At 46.5% G+C, this 15,174-nt stretch overlaps 1 protein-coding gene across 3 annotated transcripts in view; it reads right to left on the bottom strand.

Moving 5' to 3' along the window:
- RELN (reelin) overlaps window positions 1–15,174 on the bottom strand; it is a 1,162,997-nt gene that overhangs the window by 313,914 nt on the left and 833,909 nt on the right. The gene's annotated exons all lie outside the window — the stretch shown is intronic.

Here is a 15,174-nt window from a genome sequence, read left to right as displayed (position 1 = left end):
TTTGAAAACCAAAATCAGGAGTGGCACAACCAGAGGAAAAGTATAATAGAAACACGTGCACTACTTCTGTATTTTCACTTACTCCTAATTTTGGTTTATAAATACTGCTGTAACATACTGACCAAATACTGAATGTGTGAACATGACCCTACAGTTGTCATCTAAACCATTGTCACTCTGTGATCGAGGTGAAGTGAGTGGTGATGGAGCTAAACAGGGCGTTTCCTTTCACAATCCTCTCTCTCACAACCCCCTGAATGCTGCAATGACTATTGACCGTGGTATCTAGATGGCTAAACAGACAGAGATGGTACTGGCCCTTACTGTTGGTGTAGGTGATTGGCTGTAAGTCAAGCTGAGCTCCCATGCTTGCATGATCACCTCGGTCTACTGGTACATTCATTTTTGGAAACATGTCAGTAAATAGGAAATACCTGGAGTGACATACTACGACACCGCTATGGGGCCCATGAGTTGGGGGGTAGCACTATTGCCAGTGTAATAAACTGCAGGTACTGAGGATGTCGCCACGGATCCGAGACAGATCAAGAGTTAAAGGTTTATTTAAAAGGATTTTCTCTCCACGCAGGGAGGAGCAGTAGGGGGTTAAAGGTGACAGTATAAAACAGTAGAACAGCACAATGGAGCTGTAGAAAGCAATAAAACAGTTATGCAGGCATTGAAACGGTTAACCTCAGAAAAATAGAACTTATCTGTCCGGGGAAAGCTTGATTGAAGGGTTCTACCTCTCCCACGTTGGCACCGACAACAGCGGCATTTGCAGTCTCTAGAGTCTCTTTTCTAAATGAAGCTGGGACCTCAGGGGTTAAAGCCAGGAGCAGGGAGATGCTGGGAACCTGAGTCTCCCCTGCTCTGAATCTCTATATGATACCCCGACTGTCTCTCCACAGGAACGATGCTGCACACACTGGGAGGTCTCTCTGCCACGGTCAGGGGCCCCAGCTTGTCACTGCGGTCTCTGGGACTGTGCTCTTGGGTCACTGTTTCTGCACTGTCATGGGGAAGTCTCCTCTAGTCACGGAGGCTAACGGGTCCACGTACTCAAATACGACGCTCTCTACACCTCATCCTTCGGTCTGTCTCTGGATGGGAGGATCTCGTTCTCTGGGAAAGCGGTGCTACAGCCTGGCCTCTATCCCGCACCCTCTGCTTTCGCGCCCTTTCTCTGCACAGCTTCCTTTACCAGCACCTCTCCTCCCTTGTCACAGCCTCCCACGGTCACATAGTTCAGTCGGTCCAGGCCCGAATATCTTCCCCCCCCGGCAACCCTGCTGTATGGCTAGGTGGTTCCAGATATGGAGCAGGAAAGGTAACCTGCATCATGGAGGCAGATACAGTTGAAGGCAATGATGGAACAGTTCTCCTACATAATTTGCCCTGTGCTTTGAGCTCTGACATCTCAGTGGGATGTAGTGATGTCATCATGCCTGATGTGCAGAACTTCAGACCAAAGTAGCAGGGGCACAGGGAGATTTTTTTTTTTATATATCAATAAGTACATTGTGGAAGTCATTACATTATACTGTTTGGAGTGCTATGTTGGGTGCCTTTAGTGGGCTACGTGGGGGTCATTTTACTATCTTGAAGGCTATGTTGTAGACAAACTATTTGGAGGGCTATGTGGGAGCTATTATACTATTTGGAGGACTATGTGTGGGGCCATGACATTGTTTGGAGGGCTATGTGGGACGTTGTTTTGTTTCATGGGCTATGAGGGGGGCCATTATACTGTCTGGAGGGCTCTGTGAGGGCAATTATACTGTTTGGAGGACTAAGTGGGGGGCATTAAAGTGTTGAGAGGACTATGTGGATACCATTATACTGTTTGATTGGCTATGTGGGGGCATTATACTGTGGGAGGGCCATTACACAGTGCGGAGAGTTGTGTGAGGGCCATCATATTGTATGGAGGGATGCGTGGTGACCATTATACTGTATAGAGGGCAATCATGATTTCTATGCATGCCCCTGAGTACCAGTATGTCCAATGTGGTGAAGGTGTTAAAGAAATGTAGTTTTTTTTTAAGTTTTATTACTTTTGTACAAATCATTTTTTTGTGTTGTATTTACCATTTGTTTTGTTGGGCAAAATGTAGTTTAATCACTTTTTACTCCACTTTTAGGCCAGAGTCACACTACCGTAGAATACGGCTGAGTGCTATGCAAGAAAACATCGCATAGCACTCGACCCAGTGTTAATCTATGGGGCAGCAGCTCACATCAGTGTTCATTTTCTCAGGCGTGTTCAGCGTGCGTGTAAAAGTCCAGCATGCTATGATAGGCACAGTGACTCAGCCAAGACTCGCCAATGCAAGTTTGTGGGTGCGAGAAAAAAATCGCACAGCACTCAGACCATTTTTATGCACCAATGTCCTTTGAAAAGCCAGCAATTCATGCTACAGCATATACACACAGAATATATAAATATATAGATGTCAGTGACACACACAATAAATATATATACACACATATATATATAATGCATACATAGAAGAAAAGCTGGCAATTTACCAGCAGCATAGTGTAAAATCACAGCAGGAGCCGACAGGATAGAATAGATGGATTACATACAGTAAATATGCATAGGATAGGTAGATATACAGATGATGGTGACAAATACAATTAGTACAGTGTGTGTGCAGCTTACTGTACATGCATGAGTCCAAAAGTTAAGGGGTGCTCACTGGTAGAGACAAGACATGTTGGTGCTCTGAAGAAACAGCACTGAAGAAAATCAATCAAGAACTTTGGCACTCAAAATGAACATTTATTGTTGCATACAGAATTTGAGGCAAAAAAACAAATAAAATAATCTCTGCTGAAATAATCTGTATCTAAAAGGGTCATATTTTTCTTTTTTCTGTTTTTTCAGTAGTAAGTTGTATCCATATAGGTTGAGTCTTCATTTTTTTGCCTCAAATTCTGAATACGACAATAAATGTTCATTTTGAGTGCCGAAGTTCTTGATGGATTTTCTACTGTACATGTATGTCACGATCACAAGGGTCGGTCCAGCAAATGGAAAACAAACACCAACAACGGGATGGAAAAAGGGGAGGAAGGCCCTAATAGTAAGGCTATGTGCACACGTATGCAGAAAATTTCTGCATAAAAACCGGACTCCTTCCCTGAAAATGCGCGTTTTTTGCCTTGATATTTGTGCGTTTTTGCCGCACGTCCCCAGACACATAGAAAATAGCTAGAAATGCGGAATTTTCCGCGAAATTAATGAGCATGCTGCGTTTTTTACCACGAAGCATTTTTTTTCACGGAAAAAATGCATCAATATGCACAAAAAGTGCAAAATGCATTAAAAAATGGGAAGCTTCTTTTAAGCACACTTTTGGTAAATCCGCAGGAAAAACGTGAAAAAAAACGCTGTGTGAACACAGCCTAAGGAAGGAGGGATGGTGCAACTCCTAACTCAGCCTGTGCCTATCACTAACCTCCCTGAATGCCCTATGCAGGTCCTTCCCCCTCACCATCACATACCTGGTCCTTAGCTGTCACCTTGCTAAACGCTGGTTAGTGCACTAGCCTCATCATTGCAGATAGTACAAACACAGGGGATAGTGACAAGCATAAGACAGACAAAGTAAACAATCAAGCAACTAAGCTCCATGCTCTGCTGCCAAGCTCCACATCACATATGATACAGCAACAGGACCCTGAACTCCACAGATGTAGCAGATTCAGACACTAGAGAGCAAGGCTGGCGTACATAGAAAACTCTTTTACCAACAGTCAGCTGATGCATCATGTGACTATTTAAAGGATGGTGGGAGTGGTCACCACCCACATCAGCTGACCTAGCAACACAGCAGCTTCCAGTAAGCTGCCAGCACGGAAAATGACATTAACCCTTGCTGGCACGAAAGCAAAAAACAACATTTAATTTAAAGCAGAGCCAGCGCTGTCACGAATCCAAAAATAGATTGTGACAATGTATTTAATAAAAGATTATTTATTTTAAAAAAATGGCATGGGCTCCCACATAATTTTCTTAAACAGCAGAGGGAAAGCCAATGGCTGGGGGCAGATGTTTATAGCCTGGGAAGGGGGTAATACCCATGAAGCTTCCCAGGCTATTAATATCAGCTTACAACTTTATACTTAGCCTTTACTGGCTATTAAAATGGGGACCTCTAAAAAAAAAAAATGACGTAGGGTCCCCCTATAATTAATAACTAGCAAGGGCTATGCAGACTTCTGCGAGCTGATATTAATAGCCTAGGAAGGGGCCATGGATACTGGCCTCCCAGGCTAAAGACATTAGCTCTCAGCCACCCCAGAAGAGGAGCATCTCTAAGATGTGCCAATTCTGCCACTTAGCCTCACTTTTCCCACTTGCCCGTAGTGTTTCTGCAGTGTGATCGCAGTTCTAATGCATTGCCAAAGCTTAAGCATTGCAGTGCATTAGAACTGTCAGCTCTGCAGACACAAATTAGTTAGATCATTCACTGCGCATGATCTAACTAACTTGCTAGTGCCTTGTGACCTGGATGTCGTCATGATGACGTTGGGTCACCATGGCAACGATCGGGCGCCTATCGGAGTTCAGAGGGGGCTCCCTCTGCATGCCTACTAAATGCTGTGATCTCTAGCAATCACAGTATTTAGTCGGTTAAAATGCTGAGAGCAATGCTGGTATCACTCCTGCACTGAGTGCCAGGTGTCAGCTGTCAGTATCAGCTATACGTCCAAGGTCAGCAAGTACCAGCCAACCTGGATGTATGGATACATCCAAGGTCATAAAGGGGTTTGAGTGTAACTGTCGGCTAAATTTTATTTAATTAATCCATAGTACATATAAAAATAAGAAGCTCTACGATATAGGAGATGGCAACTGCTATTAATAATCTATGTAAACTGGTGGTGGGAGGAGCTAGAGGCAGTGCTCCTCTCTTCCTTCATCCATCTACACAGAATCTCATCAGAAACAACTGCCATCTCCTATCTCAGTAATGGGAAAGTCTGTCTTCACTGAATGCAGATTTTTCCTCATAATTACATAGTAACATAGTTAGCAAGGCCGAAAAAAGACATTTGTCCATCCAGTTCAGCCTATATTCCTTCAGAATAAATCCCCAGATCTAAGTCCTTCTAAAGAACCTAATAACAGTAAGATACAATATTGTTGTTCTCCAGGAATACATCCAGGCCTCTCTTGAACCACTCAACTGAGTTCGCCATCACCACCTCCTCACGCAAGGAATTCCAGATTTTCACTGCCCTGACATTAAAGAATCCTGTTCTATGTTGGTGAAAAAACCTACTCTCCTCCAGACACAGAGAATTTAGAGTTTTGACAATGAGTTATCAATTCTGTCAGACAAAGAAGTTGATTTCTCTGGCACGATATATTACAAAGTTTCTTATTTTCATGTGCACTATTGATTTATGAAATAAAAATGAAAACAATGGCTACGCTTTAAGCAGTCTTGGATTATCTAGTACTTTTTAAGCCTCCACCTCACCTTTGTCTAACTCACAGCTCTCGCCATATGTTTAATCAAATCAGTGAATTCTCAGCCAATCAGTGGAAGGTCAGACTGGGCAGAGAATAGAGTAAGAGAGGCAGGGACTTTGGATTTGGTTTGAGACTTTATAGAAAATTTAATCCTGATCTATATGAATTGAAGCAGTGAATTTCCAGGCAGTGAGTGACAGACAGTGCATTAGTAATGACTTATATAATATTATCTTTCCGAAGGCAACAAGATCAAAAAAGCAATTTGGGGGTTGAGGTATGGATCATTCTGACAGAATCCTTCTAAGTTAGATTCTGTTTGACTAGAATTCTGACTTAGATTAGTAATCAATGTAAACATTCCGTTAATGCCAAAGGGGTCACTCACTTTTTCTTGCAACAGTAAATTATGAACTAGTGCATGCAGGGCCAAACTGACCATCAGGCAAATCAGGAAAATGTTTGATGGGTTGGACAATTACGGTATACTGTGAGATGGCTGTGGAGACCATCGTACTGTATGGTGGGGGGACCATCATACTTTATAGTGGTTCTAATAATAAAAATTTTTATTTCTATAGCGCCGACATATTCCGCAGCACTTTACACTTTACATGGTTCTGAGGGGACCATCATACTGTGTGAGGGCTATGGAGACCATCATATTGTGTGAGGGATTGTGGTGAACATCATACTGTGTGTGAGGGCTGTTGGGACCATCATTCTGTTTAGGGTTGGTTCTTCCCCAATGCCAGTGGAGGTGAGATAGAGAGGCCAATAATTATTATTATATTTTATTTTTTACACTATTGATTCCATGGTGCTATACATGTGAAAAAGGTCTATATACAAAATAAAAGTATAGGTTAAAATGAACAAACTAACAATGACAGACTGGTATAGAAGGGAGAGGGCCTTGTCCTTGGGGGGCTTACAGTCTACAGGATAGTGGGGAAGGAGACAGTAGGTTGAGGGTTGTGGCGGCTCCGGTGGTGGTGAGGTGGCAGTGGGGCCATTACAGGCTGTTATTTTTCTAAAGATATGGGTTTTCAAGTTTTGTCTGAAACTTCAGAATATTGTGGATAATTGGACGTGTTACGGCACAGAATTCCAGAGGATGGGGGATACTCAGGAGAAGTTTTGGCGGTGACTGGGTGAGGAACGTAGGAGTGTGAAGGAGGTCTAGGGTGATAGGAGATTACATATGGCAATTCTCTCATTGTTGCTGAAGGACTGGCAAGAAGTGTTAGGCGTTGGGTTCCTGTCGCTGCACAGCAGGAATCCTGAGCTTTGCATTCGACAGTCTCCCATTCCTCTCCGGCCGCAGAGGAGGCTGCTCAGCAGACTCGTCGATCCTGGTGCTCTGCTCAGACCAGCTCTGTTGGTTTGGTGGCTGCTGCCACCTCTGGTCCAGCTATAGCAACGCATGCTACTCCAGGGACTAAGTCCTCCTTTCGTTCCACTGAGCATGCCCATGGGATGAACTCTCATTGGAGATCGGAGGTCACATGCTCAGGTCCTTCTCCAGCTCGGATTGGACCATCAGGAAGGTCCCGGAAGGACGCTGCTATAAAAGGTTCGCATGGCCTCTCGGCCATGCGCTAGTATAGACTGCATTACCAGACTATGAGGAGTGAGTGTTGTATGCATGTATGAATGTCTCTGGTGAATGACTCATTAAGAAACCCCTACCCTTGGTACACATGTGTTGTGCAGCATAGCCTGTTAAGCGACCAGGCTTAGGTGTAGGTAGAGGCAGAGTCTCAGACTGGCATCAGTGTCCACCGGTGGCTCTGCACGCCACGGTGCACGTGCTCGACACTCCACCACAGTCTGCGCCTATAGTGGCGTCCGCAGGTGCAACGCCGTGCGCTCAAAAGGTCTACAGGGACTCTGACCCCGTGACCTTGGGGCAGAGTTCTGTGACCGCATTCTGTGTGCTCCGTTGCCGAGCTCTGTGAGCTAAACAGGCTCCGGCAATTATGTTCTGCGATAGTGCGGCTCTGTGAGGTAACAGTTCGCCCTGTTCACACTGGGTGACGTTAACCCACGTGTGACCTTTTGTATACCGCTTTATACTTCTGCCATTACTAAGCAGCAGTTTACCATCCCTGCACGGTGGACCCCGGGCTGCGAACGCACTTTACTATTATTTTATTATTTGGTGCGTTCCGCCAGCCCTAACATTATACAAGTGCCAGGGTCTGACTAGTAATGGCGGATGCATAGCGACTGCAGCGGTACATCCAGCAGGTGGAGGGCAGCTGGAGCTCTTGAGCGCCCAGACTCAGCTGTGGATGTCACCGCAGTCGCTGTTCAGGCAGCCACAGAGGCTGTCTCCCATGTGTCCTCTGCCATCCCTGCCCCGACTTTGTCCCGCCTCCCATTGCCTGAGAAGTTCTCGGGCGATAGTGCTTCTTTTAGGGGTTTCGTGAGCCAGTGTACCATGCTGCTGGCTGCACGATTCCCCTCCGAGCGTGCTAAAGTGGGATTTGTTATTTCCCTCTTGTCGGGCAGGGCTCTGGTGTGGACCACACTGCTGTGGGAGCGTGGTGATCATGTGGAGCAGGGTGCCACGTGGCTCTTGGGCACTTTGAAGCAGGTCTTTTTGGGACTGCGAGTCACCCATGATACCACGCTCCAGCTGCTGGCATTATCGCAGGACTCGCCTCTGGTCAGCCATTATGCCATCCAGTTCCAGACACTGGCTTCAGAACTGGAGAGGTCAGATAAGACCCTCATTCCGGCATTCTGGAGATGTCTGGCTGGCCATGTAAAGGACGCCCTGGCCACCAGGGAGATTCCCGCCACACTGGAGGAGCTCATCACCATCTCCACCCGCATAGACCTTCGTTTTTCAGAGCAAAGGTTGGAGCGGTCCCAGTGTAGGCAGAGGTTTAGGTTGGCACCCAGTTTTACTAAACCTCCGGAACCTCCCGATCGGGCATCCGAGCTCCAAGAGGCCATGGTGAATTCTTGACGGGGACCTAGGTCCTGGTCCACGTGAGCACCTGTGGTCTGTCACATTTGCCGGCAGTCTGGTCACCCTGCCAACAGGTGCCCACAGTGGCCAGGAAAACGCTCACATCTAGTGGCTGTTGGAGGAGGCCTACTAGATGCTGCAACATTTTCTTCCAAGCTGTCCTTTGAGGGGACGCTTGAGTTTGGCTCTTCCACTCTGACGGTGGAGGTTTGCGTGGATTCCGGGGCGGAGGGCAATTTCATGTCATTTGCATTCACCCAACGGCACGCAATTCCTCTGGTTTTACTACCTCAGCCAGTCATCATCAGAGTGGTGAATGGAGCGACACTACCCTCTCCGATCACCCACCAGACCATCCCGCTGATACTCTTGCTGTCGCCTTCCCATCAGGAGATGCTATCTCTCCTTGTCATGCCCGAGGGTATCGACCAGGTCCTCTTAGGGGTCCCCTGGTTGCGTCATCACTCTCCCCATAGAGTGGTCCTCAGGGAGAATTCTCGGGTGGAGTAAATCCTGTGAGGGTAGATGTCAGAGGGATTGTGTTTAGGTTGCCTCCACTGAAGTCCCCGCAGATCTTTCCTCTCTCCCCAAATGCTATTGACAGTATGCAGACATATTCTCCAAGAAGGCGGCGGAGACTCTTCCTCCTCACCACCCCTACGACTGTACTATTGACCTCTTGCCTGGTGATGAGCCTCCCCGGGGTCGAGTCTATCCCCTATCTCTCCTGGAGACAGAGGCCATGTTTCAGTATATCAGGGAGAATCTGGCAAGATGATTCATTAGGAAGTCGGTGTCACCAGCGGGGGCGGGATTTTTCTTCGTCCAGAAGAATGGAGAATTACGTCCCTGCATCGATTACAGGGGTTTTAACGCCATCACCATTAGGAATAAGTATCCTCTGCCCCTGATATCGGAACTGTTCGATAGGCTACAGGGAGTGAGAGTGTTTACTAAGCTTGATCTGCGGGAGTGCTTACAACCTGATTCGCATCCGTGAGTGGAATGAATGGAAAACAGCTTTTAATACCAGGGATGAGCACTATGAATACCTGGTGATGCCCTTCGGGCTCTGTAATGCTCCAGCTGTTTTCCAAGACTTTGGAAACGACATCTTCCAGGGTATGCTCACCACCTCAGTTGTAGTCTCTCTGGATGATATCCTCATCTACTCTCCAGATATTGACTCTCACCGGAGAGATGTTTGCAAAGTTTTCAACCTCCTACGGGCAAACTCCCTCTACGCCAAGTTGGAGAAGTGTGTGTTTGAGCAGGAGTCCTTGCCTTTCCTGGGCTATATCATCTCCGCTCAGGGATTGGCCATGGATCCTGCCAAGCTACAGGTGGTGATGGATTAGCAGGAGCCCCATTCTCTCAAAAAGATGCAGTGCTTTATGGGGTTCATAAATTATTACCGCCAATTCATTCCCCACTTCTCGACATTGGTAGCCCCTTTGGTGGCCCTCACTAAGAAGGGTGCAAATCCCAAGTTGTGGTCGGAACCTGTCTCCAAGGCCTTCTCCTCCATTAAGTCCCATTTCGCTAGCGCTCCCATTCTACATCGCCCCGATGTGGATGCCTCTTCCGTCAGTGCTGGAGCGGTCCTGTTTCAGAAGGACACACAAGGTCGGAAGCACCCATGCTTCTTTTTCTCCAAGACCTTCACACCGGCAGAGAGCAATTATTCCATCGGGGACAGGGAGTTGCTAGCGATGAAGTTGGCCTTCTCAGAGTGGAGACACCTCCTGGAGGGGGCTCACCACCCTTTCCAGGTGTTCACCGATCACAAGAACTTGGTGTATTTGCAAACAGCCCAGCGACTAAATTCTCGCCAGGTCAGATGGTCCTTGTTCTTGTCCTGGTTCCACTTCACACTCCATTTTTTTTCTCCAGGATGAAGAACGTCCGAGCCGATGCTCTCTCTCGCTCCGTGGTGTCATCGGAGGAGGAGGAGCCTCGGCTGATCGTCCAATCCGAGAGCCTGAGGACTGTGGCCCGGTCGCACTTGAGTCAGTACCTCCGGGCAAGACATTTGTCCCTGCCCATCTGCGACCAGAGGTCCTCTCTTGGGCTCATTCGTCCAGGGTGGGTGGACATTTCAGGACAAAACAGACCTCTGAGATTCTGGCGAGGACGTACTGGTGGCCGCATAATGCCGGTGACGTCAGGGACTATATTCAGGTGTGGATCTCTTGCACCCAGAATAGGTCCTCTCGGCAGCGGCCTGCTGGATCACTTTACCCCCTGCCGGTAGCGGACAGGCCCTGGGAGATGGTCGGTATGGACTTTGTGGTGGGGCCCAAGTCCAGTGGCAGCACGGTCATTTGGGCTGTCACCGACCATTTCTCCAATATGGTGCACCTGGTACCTCTCTCCCGGTTACCTTCTGCACGGGGCCTGGCAGCGTTTTTTATTAAGCACGTTTTCCGCCTGCACGGCATGCCGGACAAGATTGTCAGCGACCGGGCTCCCCAGTTTGCATCTCTGTTCTGGAGAGAGCTCTGTAGCATGCTCAGCATTGAGCTAAATTTCTCCTCAGCCTATCATCCCGAGACAAACGGGTTGGTAGAGAGAGAGCCAACCTGACCCTGGTCACATATCTATGACATTTTGTCTCGGCCAGGCAGGATGACTGGGCATCCTTGCTGCCGTGGGCAGAGTTCGCTTTGAACAATGTTGTAGCCGACTCCACCGGCCAGACCCCATTCCTCCTAAATTACGGCCAGCATCCACGCATTCCTGTGCCCATGCCTGTCGTCCACCAATTCCAGGGTGGCAGACTGGGCGGTGGAGGCATGTGACATTTGGGATTGCACTCAGGATGCTTTCCGGGCCTCCAAGGAGAGAATGAGGGCCTCCACCGACACGCACCAGTGCCCCGCTCCAACCTTTGCTACTGGCGACTTGGTGTGGCTCTCTGCCCGTAACATCAGGCTGCGAGTCAAATCCACAAAATTCGCACCTCGCTACATTAGTCCCTTCAAGGTCCTTGAGCATATCAACCCTGTGGTCTACCGTCTGGCCCTTCCACCACATTTGGCTTTCTCTGACACCTTCCACGTGTCCCTCCTTAAACCTGTCCTCATGTCCGGGTTCTCTGAGTCATCTGCCGGGATATCAGACCTGTCCTCGGAAGAGTTTGAAGTTAATGCCATCGTGGGATGCAGGGTGGTACGTGGTAAAAAGTTTTATTTGGTGGACTGGAAGGGTCATGGTCCAGAGGCTCGGACCTGGGAGCCAGTGGAGAACATCCGTGCTCCACTTCTCATTGCGGCATTTGAGCGTAGCAAGGCTCAGAGAGGAGGGGGCCCTAGGAGGGGGGTAAGGTTAGGCGTCGGGTTCCTATCTGACATATTTTCATTTACACATGAACAGCAGGACCCCTTCCACAGAATGCCATCATTGCCATTCTCCAAATGCTGACTTTTGGCATATGATATGGTCTTGCATCCCAATATCCACTTTTTGGATTAATGCTTTTAGGTTACTGTCCTCTCTGTCAATCCCTATATTATGTGAACTTAAACTGGCACTATTTGGGATATTGGACAAAGAACATGGGTAGAATGACACTTGAATCTTTTTCAGGGAAACCTTGTTCTAGCTTACCAAACAATTTGTCAGTACTCTAAAGTCAGGACCCTGTCAGCGTCTGCAAACTGCCACGCAGAGCAGGGTGACTTACCCACACTATAGGAGAGCACGGGGTCCAATACTGTAGTGATGGTTCAAGCACACAGGACCTGCGGCACTGAAAATAGTAAGGAGTCCCAGGACCTACGATCATGTGACTGCAGGGGGGCAGGGCTTAGCGTCCTACTGCTGATGATGTAATGTACCTACTGTAGGGCAACTGTAGTAGAGGAGGGGAAAACGCAGGTCAGACAAGTGAGGGTCATGCACGGAGAGGGCTGTGCGGTACCAGAGGGACGAGCAGAGAAGAGTCAAGTCACAGGCAGAGGGTCATACACAGAGAGGTAGCGCAGTACAAGAGGGACAGGCAGGACTCGTAACAGGGACAGAACTGGATCAAAACCAAACAAGCAACAAGTTATCAGGCACAAGGCACACGTACGCACGAGGTCAACTAACTCCGCTGAGGGCAGGAGTATAACTGACACTGGACCTAGGTCGAGTGAGCATTAAATAGCCGCCCTCTGCCAGAGAGAGGCAGAAACAATTAACCCCTGTCTGACCAGGACGGCCAAAGACAAACCCCATCCTGGATCATGACACAATTGCTATCAACTAGATGGCTGACAAATCCCCCACAATTGGCAGATGTAACCACTTAACTTATTGCATATCTTATTTTTATATCCTGAAGTCAAAGTGTGTGTGTACTAAATGTTTCTCAAGACTGTTGGTACACACATGGACAAAACTGTTGGTACCCTTCTATTAAAGTAACAAACCCACAATGATCACTGAAATAACTTGTACTGACATAAGTAATTTTCAATTTAAATTTACTGAATATCGACTAATGAAAATCAGACATTGCTTTTTATGTGTAGTTCAACAGAAAAATAAAAAAACCTAATGAAAATCGCATGGATGAAAATTTTTAACTTAATATTTTGTTGCCTAACCTTTTTAATGCAATCACTGCTAACAAACGATTTCCGTAATTCTCAAAGAGACTTCTGCACCTTAACACAGGTATTTTGACCAACTCCTCATAAGCAAACTGCTCCATCTGTCTCAGATGTGAAAGGTGTCTTCTCAAGACTGCCTGTTTCAGCTCCTTCCACAGCTCCTTCCACAGATGATCAATAAGATTTAGATCAGGTCTCAAAGAAGGCCAGTTCAGAAGAGTCCAATGCTTTTTGCTCTGGTATTATTGTAATTTTTGTATATCCACATGGCTTTTTACTGTGGTTTTTGCAAAAAATTATAATTTCTAATGGTAAAAGCAGGTGTTCATAGGTGTATAAATACACTGTATATCGTCTGTGAATACTATTTGGACATGTTACGATGGTATTTTAGAATTATATATTGGTATTATAATAGCTGTATACAAGGCAGTATTGTTTGGTTATTATATGGTATATTTAATTGTACCCTGCGTGGGACTAGTCTAGGGTCTAATTATAGACACCATTATATTCTATGGGTGATGGATGTCACTTTTAAGAATTTGTTTAATGCATCAATCACCCATATATCTGTGCAATGGATAAACGTTTTAGAATGCTGGGTTCACATGGCCATAACTTGATCTGTTTGCAGGTGATGTCTACTATTAACATGACCTAGTCTGTTCAGACCAGATTAGTGTATGTTGCCATTTTCTGACAAGGATCATTAGGACCAACAGGGCTTGTACAAACAAACATATATACTGACATAGCGCTGTCTATTAAAAAAACACATTACACTCTGACCAATATTATTCAATGGGGCAGTGCACAAGCACTTTTTTCTTAACTGACCAAGTTTGAGAAAAAAAATTGCAGCATGCACTAGTTTCCTCTGTAAATTGCATGAGACCTACTCATTTAAGTCTATGGGTGCGAGAAAAAAATTGGATGCCTCAGTGAAGCATATGATTTTTACGGATACATTTCAATTCTGTAACAAAGGTGCAAATAGTCTTGTAAATGATTAATAGATGCTGCTGTAAAAAAAACGGATTATATATAGGCTGTACACGGATGACAAGTGAGAAAAAAATTGTCCCACTTTTCTGGATGAAACTCTGAATGATTTTTTTTATATGCTCGTGTGAACCTAGCCTTAGTCTATATGATAAATCAGATATACAAATATGTGATATTTCTATAATCATAGCCTACACATCAAGTACAGGCCTTTTAACAATACATTTTGGCCCTACAATTGAGTTCATGATGGGGAAAAGCATCTGTCATTTAAACAAAGAGTAACCATATACAGTATGGTAAAGCCCCCGTTACACACTGCGATATCGCTAGCAATATCGCTGTAAAGTCACCGATTTTGTGACGTTGCAGCGATATTGCTAGCGATATCGCTGCATGTGATACTTACCTCCGACCGGCTCCCCCGCTGGTAATCGCTGATCGCGCGAGAAGCTCCTGGACCATTCCTCGTCAGCCACTTCCTGCTGGGCTTCCTGTGGTGCCGACGAGCGACGCGTGGAGCCGGGCGGGAGGACGCAGGATCGCCGCGTCTGACAGGTAAGTAGCGATCCCCGTCCCCAGCGATGTCGCTGGTGAGATCTGCCTGTGTGGCAGCTCACTAGCGACCACCTAGCGATGCACCAGCGATCCTGACCGCGTCATATCGCTGGTCGGGATCGCTAGGTGTAACGGTACCCTAACTCTCTTTACCCAACTGAGTAAAAAAAGTGTCCTTTTAGACATTCCATTTTTGGGGGTATAGAATAGAAGAGAATAGAATTTATTTTACAACGGGAACTTGTGGGTGATACATCACACTGTATGCCTATAGATTTGCATACAGTACACCACTTCACCAAAGATGTATGTCACAGACGTATGACTGATGAATGAACCTAACTGATTTTGCAATGGAGCACAATATAATACAATTCTCCTTTGCACTCTTTATTATGTGCTAGAATGCACATATGTATGTGCATTAAGCCTGAAATTGATTGATAAAGCAGTATCACCATGTATCTGTTTGGTGGTCTCCTAAAATAAATTCCACTGTTGGACCATATTTACCCCAGTCTGACACTAACTGGACA

This window comes from Dendrobates tinctorius, unplaced genomic scaffold (genome assembly GCF_039654945.1).
Source record: "Dendrobates tinctorius isolate UK_male_01 unplaced genomic scaffold, ASM3965494v1 ptg000035l, whole genome shotgun sequence".
Lineage (NCBI taxonomy): Eukaryota > Metazoa > Chordata > Amphibia > Anura > Dendrobatidae > Dendrobates > Dendrobates tinctorius.
This window is presented reverse-complemented; position numbering and strand designations above follow the sequence as displayed.